Raw genomic sequence first — 8,374 nt, 5'->3', positions numbered from 1 at the left:
CCAAAATTGCTTTGAAGGGTGGACTAGGTGCCGGCATCTGTGCATAGCTTCCCAAGGGGAATTCTTCGAAGGTGACCATAGTGATATTCAGCAATGAGGTATGTAGCACTTTTTCTAGGATGAGTTTGCGAACTTAATTGTCAGACCTTGTATATAGTTATTACAATATACTTTTGTACCATTTTAAATTTTTCTTATTATTTTTGGTGAAACGGTTGGTTTGCCACCATTTACTCCTTTGTACTTAGAATTAGTTCTTCTTTGCCTAATGTTGACCTGTGTGTATGTGTGTGTGTGTGTGTGTGTGTGTGTAAGCGTGTCTGTTACACTTGGGCTTGATAATGGTATGGTAATTTCTATCAGATTCAATTTTGAGTGTAGTGTGTCACTCAGTGTGGGAAGAAATAGGTGTGACTTAATGCTTGCCAGAGCCAAACAAGTGAAATAAAACATTAAGCTCTTCATGAAGCAAACACACACACACGCACACACACGTAAATTGCAGCTACGTGATCCAAAGCCCAAATAAGGAGATTGACTCAGGAGCATATAGGATTGTGGGTCACAGCATTAAATAGTTTTCCTCAAAGACACAGCTCTGAAGGGGAATGAATTGCAGAGTATAAAATTGATGCATTTAACAGTCTCTTTGACTGGTTGTTATCCTGTAGTCAAGATTGCATTATATGTGTTGCTAACTTGCTACTTTTCTTTTGGGCCTTTTAATGTTTACTTTGCCAGAAAAACTCTTATGTCCAAAACTGTGCTGGGAAAAAAAAGTCACCTCTACTTTTTCTTATGAAATCATACCCACGTTGTAGAAAATTAGAGCTGTCAGGGATAACAAAGGTCATAAACTCTATATTCCCTTTATAACTATAATGAAACTGAGGACAAAGGACATTAAATCATTTACTAAATAATATATATTACTTAGTGGTAGAACCAGTGCTGCAACCCAATTTTCTGTCTCCTTGTCCAGGATCTTTGCTTTCCACAACCAAGTTCCCTTTAAATGGCAATGCAACATGTATCATCACCATGTTTAGTCTATAAGTACCTACGTTTCTGCTTTGGTTTAAATCCAAGCCCTGGCTGTGTACCAGTACTCAGCCGCCCTCCTTCATATCACTCATTAAAAAAAAAAAAAAAAAAAAAAGTGTTATAAGAAAAGTACCTAAATGAAAGCAGAGAACCTAATGGTTATGGTAGATGGTGGCAACAGCCATGAGAGACTATGTCAAGAAGAAAAATTTGGTGAACTTGTGTAGACTTTCTAATGTATAAGTGTAGAGGGAAACTTCCACCTAAAAACTAAAAACAAACACAAACAAAAACAGTTACAACCATAGCCCCGTTTATAAACTCTGCCTTGCGATGCAACAGCACATGATGCATAGGCAGTACTCAAATTGTTTCTCCTTTAGTTCCTTTTCTTCTCCAACCATTAAAATGTGGGATCACATGCACATGTACAACAAAATATCCTGTTGAGATTTTCATTAGTTAAAATGTGTGGAAGATGCCACAATTTAACGAGACCATACAATAGAGCATACAACTTCTATACAAAGTAATGTACTCCCACGTTTGCCAAAATTCCTTTATGTGAGCTTACAAATTGCTATGTCATACTCCAAATCTACATGGAAAAAACTATCATGGGTATCAAGGTACTTTTGTTATAGAAATGATGGTTTTCCACTTTAGGCTGCATTTATTGGGTTATGCACATAATAATATGACTCATTTGATGAAAATAGAAAACGAACATGACATAGAGGAAGCAAAGTGACAGAGCCTGAGTCATCAGCCAAACTATCAGAATAAAGTTAGGATGGGCTTAAAAGAACTGAAGCTGAAAAAGAATTGAATTGCCAATTTTAGTGAATCTTGAACTCAGTGCAATGCTAGGGTCATTGATTTGTTTTTTTTAAACTAACTTGCTTACTATGAAGTGAATGACTTCTAAAATATTGATAAATGAGGGTAGGAATGAGAAACAGTTTTCCAGCTATATGGCTACATATCTATATAGTTATAAATAAATAGACATAGATTACATAAAACAGTACTAATGATGTTCACAAATATCAATGCATTTCTCTCCTTGGTGTTAAAATTAGAGGTATTTTACTATTACCCTGTAAAAAGCAGATGGAGTGCTAAAATTTAAAAGCTGGAACTACTATAACAAAGTGTTCTCTGTTTATGGCCTATTTTTTCTCCTAATTCTGAAAATACTTTAATCATCTACTACTCTAGGAAAATGACTGTTGTGCAGTACTGTTCAATCTTCATTATATTTTAGTTTGCAATATTTTGGATTATTTTTGTTAATGCTTGATTTTTCTTATTTGCTGAACCAAATATGTATGTATAAGGCCAAATGCAATAATATTCAAAATGATGTCTCCCTAAAAAGCACACCACCCTGTGCTCAAACAGATGTCATATCATAAATCCTTATTATGAAATGAGGATTTTCAGATTTGCAATAATCACAAAAGTTATGGGAAATCTGTCTTTCAGTAGTTTTCACCAGGAGACTTTTGCTTATATCACATAATGGTTTTGGACTGCAATAAATAAGTTGATAATATCTGGATCATTTTATTGGTATATAAAAGCTAGGTTGAGCCACTTAGTCTGACCTAGATTTTGGTAGATTGAAACAGTTTTGCAAATTACAAAGCAAAAATCACACACACACACACACACCTAGTATAATAAAAAAGGGTGTGTGCTTTGGATTTGGACAGACCAAGTGTTAATAACCATTTAGCCATTTCACATATCCATAGATGAAAATTGCAACTGGTTTTCCCTCCTATGTGTGGCATTATGCTCTGACTTGTCACTGAGTTCTAGATAATTTAGCACATATGCTATGCAAGTATAAAGTAACTATCTATTTTTGACAGAATACCAAAAATATTAGTAACCTCACCTGAAGTCTCATAACAGAACATCCTGACACCAATCTAAGGATGTGACAATTATCTATTAAACTGGTTTAACTGAGTTAAGTATGCAACTGACATCCTTGAGTGCCTGGTTTCAACCAGAGTTATACCCTCTAAAGTCATCTTACTGTACAATTGCAGTAACCCTTTCAGATAGGTGTTATAATTTCTATTTTAGATGTAAAAATAATGAGATTCAAAAATGTTTCACTTTCAAATTCACACTTTCAAAAATGATTGCCACAGTTACAAACACCTGGTCTACCTGAATTCACAGCACATGTTCTTTCCATCCCACTATGTTAATCAACATTTGAGGAGCCCACTCCAATTCTCCATTGGAAGGTGGTTGTCAGCCACAGTCCTTTACAGCAGTTACGTGATGTAGATATGCTTGCTTCCCTTAAGAAAGAAGAAGGACTAATATTTACTGAGCACCTATGAATGGGTGATGGGTAATTATATACAGTGTCTAAGTCGATGTACTTATCAAGGCTGGCTATATTGATATCTGCATATTATACTAAAGTGAATACTGAATGTAGTATGCTCACACTTCATGGTTTGTCTTTTATGATTTTCTTTGTGCATCTCCACTTACTCAAGATTTATTTGATTCCTGAGGTTGACTTGGTAAAGTAGATTTAAGAAGAGTAAGAAGATATGCTTGATCCTAATAAACTACAGTTTAATGGAGAAATATATTTATAAACAAATAATTACTATAAAAAGCGGTCCCTCTTCTCTTGCTTATGCTTCAAATTTATTTCCTTCTTTTTTCCTGACATATGGTCCTTATAATTAAAAAAAGTTGACAGAATTTTCAACTCATACAATCTGAGCAGACCATTTATATAAAAAATGGCATGCAACAAAAGTAGATCATTTTATAAACAAAATGTATTTCACGTGTACTATCTGATACATTGCTTTTCTCAAATAATTCTGGTGTCAACTGATTCCTTTGGATGTTGTTTGGTAACATTTTAGCCTCTCAAATACTCAGAATTACCAATTCTAGTTATTTTTTTTAATAAAAGAAAACTATCAATTTGGTGTAGCTCTTTTTATCAACCTCATGGATCATGTTATTACTATTATTTTTATTTATTTTTAGCACAGTGCTTGCCACGTAGGAAGCCTGCCAAACCATTCATTTTATGAAGAGTCAGTATGGACTGAATTCAATTCCTAAATATTTTGTACTTAATCCTATGATTCTACATTTCTTGGACTTTTACCAAAACATCTGAAACATGAAGATCACACTCAAAAGAAAGTATAAGCAACTGTTTTTTTTGTCTCCAGCTGTTTTTAAATAGATTGGCCCTTTAAACCTCCTAAGTTCATTATGGATAGAAAATGTTGAACAATCAAACAGAGAGGCAACAGTAAATGATGTCACGAAATGTTTGATTTCTATCACCCCCTTCTGTCCCTAGTTCCCAAGCTGGCAGTGAATATTAGACATTGAGAGTTTGTTGGCTTCTGCCAGAAAGCAGATGGTCACAAGAGAGGTGTGTTCCAACAAATGACCAGCTATTTAGCAACACCTCCAGGATGTCAGCATAGTTGAGGTAAATTTTACACAGCAAAAATGAAGAGGTAAAGATTTATGAGGTAAAGATCTATTTATAAGGTTACCAAAACCCTATTAAGAATGAGCAGCCTTAAGTTGCCAACTTTCCAGAGAAAAGCTAATTTAAGAACTTTCCAGGAGGAAGCACTAAAGACGACTTTCATGGCTTCTTTTGACAGTAGCTTACATTTTCTAACAGTTCTAGCAAATATAAGTTTCAAAGGTGTTCTTTTGATGATTCTCTTTAAACCTACCTCTACCAGCCTTGATGAATTTTCATAAGAGAAAATGAAAACAGAACATGAATAACAAATTCCCTGTCAACTTAATTTTGTTGGAAAAATAAGCAAAATAGTGATTAACTGATTCCATGAGATCCTAAGGTATTTTTCCATATCTTCCTTTAAAAGGCTTTAAAAAAAAAAAAAAAAAAAAGTCCTAAACCGAGAACAAAAAATGCCTTTCCTCCTCCAGAATACTCTCTATTCATTTTGTTCACCGTGTTGGGTTGATTGACATTCCCTATCATGGGTTAGAGCTGAGATCATAAAGTAACAAATATTTATGGAGTTTAGCTCAAATCAGCAAATATTTATGTAGCATTGACTGTGTGTGGAGAACTGTATGGAAAGAGTCAATCATTTTATTCTCCGAGAACCTAAAGAAATTATACATTTTTTCCTCAATTCATGTGTTCCTTTTCCTTAGCAAGATGAACGAGGATCAAGAGGTTATTTTTCAATTAAATAAATTATTTGGGATACTGTCTCAGCAGCCGTGATTAAAACTGGTGGCTCTGCCCACATGTGAAGGTTACAGGGTAAGGGTTTATTGTAAACCGGATGTAATCCCTGATTTGAGGCCGGGCACTGATATTGTGCTAGAAATGTCCTGCATGGTTATTACAAGTGGGGAGTTTTTTTTTCCATTTCTGGTGTTACAAGAACATTTTCAGCACTAATTGACTGCAATGGCAAATTACCTGAAAGTGGAAAATAATACAGATTCTCAGCGTTAACCTACACATTTGAGTTTTAGGTAAATTTTAAGTGCACCTTTTAAGCTTTGGTTTTCACTAAAAACAAACAAAAAAATGTTTATACTAGATCAACCTATGGCTCGGGGAAGGAGGCTCACGACAGTAGCACCAGAAAAGCACACATTAGGCAGCAAAGACTTCCCATGAATGCATTTCCTAGCATGCTGTGTGCAGGTTGACTTTTATCAGGTAATTATGTTGAATTTTCTCCTAAACCTTTTGTTCCCTGGGCAGCACCATCTTTTGCGTAAAACACCATCAGTACGCCTTTCTCATACATCATCCGTGTGACAGCTTCAGTGGTGTGCTGAAGCAACAGCTCATCAGAGCAGCGGTGTGCTGTGATGATTTATCATAGTAACGTATCATCAGAGGTGGCAGGATAACGCATGGCCAGGAGCATTCAGGAGGGTTATGAAGGAACACACTTAGTTGCACAGGAGGATCCAAGAAAACCTGGAAAGCTCACTTGAGCAGACGGGTGTCCTAATCCACAAAGGGGTTGTTTGTGCGCGACAGCTATCATTCACGCTGCATGGAGCTGGACACCTGACTGCGGTGGGTTGTCCAAATATTGTAAGTTTTTATAAACTCTTTGTAAATATAATTCACATTAAAAAAAAAACACAATTTGTGGTTATTAAAGGTGACATCAAATTGAAGACGTTGCTGTATATTAGGGGCAGTCTAGAGTCTGTCCATATCCCATTTCCTTGAAGGATGTGTAGCTTCAAAAAGTTATTTATTCTAGAAAACCACTTTCCTGTGTGTGATAGGTCTGCTTGAAATCCTAGTCAAGAAGTCTAGGCAAATATTCCAACTTGAAAATGAATGTAAGGCAAAATAGCCTACAATTAAAAAAAAAAAAAGTACTGTGTATCAAATTCAAGTGTTAAGGAAAAGACTGACCATTTCAACATGGTTTACAATGACAGCAACGATGTCATGTAATTATCAGGGGACAAATTGTTGAAATCCTCACATCTTAAAGGATACCTGATGTAAATTGCAATATTAAGTAAATTTCCAAGCGTCAAGGAACTTCAACCTTTAATTACACAAAAGTGTAATTTGCACTTTTGAAATTACAAGAATAAAGAAGCCTCATTGGGCGTGTTGATTTTATTCATTTTGTGGCTAACTCAGTTTGCGATATACTGAGTCATAATTTGTAATACATGGTGTCTGATAGCCTCAGTCACATCTGAGAAGATCGTGGAACATTAAAATAGGTCCAGTATGGGAAGCACATCGTCCTCTCTGCTAATGAATTCTACTTCAGGAAGGACAGAGAGTGCTTTGGCCCCGATTTTGATGTGTACGCACGTCCTACTTTCTGAAGGTGCTATTCGCTTAGAAATATCTTTTGGCAAACCTCCCAACACAGCATTTGTCAAGATCTTATCAATCCTCAGTCCCAATTGGATGAGAAATATTTCCTGAGTAAGTTATTTCTTCTCCATGCAACAGGAAGCTGTTGTCACCAACTTTATTGGGCAATAAAAAGGGGAGGGGGAGAGAGAGAGAGAGAGACTTTAAAGAGACTAAATCCTACATTTCACTGCCAGTTTGTATTTTTGATGTCCTCAATATGTGGTACCTTATTTTATGAGTGTGGATGCATTTTCCAAATTCCTTCCTGCCCAGGCTATGTTCCTGTCAAATTTATTTTTGTGTTATTTCAATAGCTCTTATCTTTATAAAATACATCATTGTAATTTACCTATTTATGTATGTCTTCCCCCACAGGCCACCAGCTCCTTGAGGACAGAATTATGTTTTACCAATTGCTGTATTCTCAAAGGTAACACAGAGAAGTGCCCAATCGATGCAAGTTGAAATGTGTTGTTACCTACAGTGACTTAAATATATAAATTTCTGTTCACCTGAATGAGCTTCTAGTTATATAGATCTTATGTTGATTTTGCTTATTTTCTCCTGGTATCTCTTCTATGTTTGGTTGATGATACATTAACTGAATTTAGTACAGAAGCGTTAATTGAAAGCACACTATTTGCCAGGGTTGCTGATATCACTCAAACTAGAGAATACTGTTTTGGAAGCATGTACTTGCAACATAATATGTGAAATGTTGCCAGAATAACAGCCATAATAAGAATAGTTAGTCATAGTGAACTGAAAATCTATTATAAACAGTAATGACTGAAGTAATACATAAGTAATGACAATGAAGTTTGTGCTTACTAAGCAGAAGGCACTGTGCTAAGTGTTGAATTTCATACTCACACTCATTGTAAGGCAGACACCAGTAATGCCTCCACTTTACAGAATTCTCTATATGGAGCTAGGTTCAAGAGGATGTCACTTCATCAGAAATGCACAACGAGTGCATGACAAAGCAAAGACACCCAAGGGTGTCTAACTTGAGCCTAAGCTCCAGCCACCTCTAAAGTTTTGTATTAAAAATATGCACAGATACTCCAAAGGTAGGAAGGAGTCTCTTTCACAGACTGCGGCTTCCAAAGGGATTTCTGGAGGAGTTACCTAAACTGAGTCTTGGACTTTATCTTCTGGTTACCGAGATGCTAAAAACTTTTAAAAGGAATGATATCATCAGGTTTGTGTTTTTGTTGGCTCACTCTGGTGACAGGAGACTATGTTCAAGGAAAGTCAGGGTTGAGATAATACTTGTATAATACAGAACAGAGACTCCTGGACTTTGAATACATCAGAATGACCTGGAGGACTTACAAAAGCTGTGAGGGGGCAACCATCTCTAGAGATTCTGTAGGTCTTGAGAGGGCCCCAGGATTTGCATTCCTAAAAAGG

Source organism: Rhinolophus sinicus, linkage group LG09, assembly GCF_036562045.2.
Source record: "Rhinolophus sinicus isolate RSC01 linkage group LG09, ASM3656204v1, whole genome shotgun sequence".
NCBI lineage: Eukaryota > Metazoa > Chordata > Mammalia > Chiroptera > Rhinolophidae > Rhinolophus > Rhinolophus sinicus.
The sequence above is the reverse complement of the archived record's forward strand: the minus strand, read 5'-3'. Positions refer to the sequence as shown.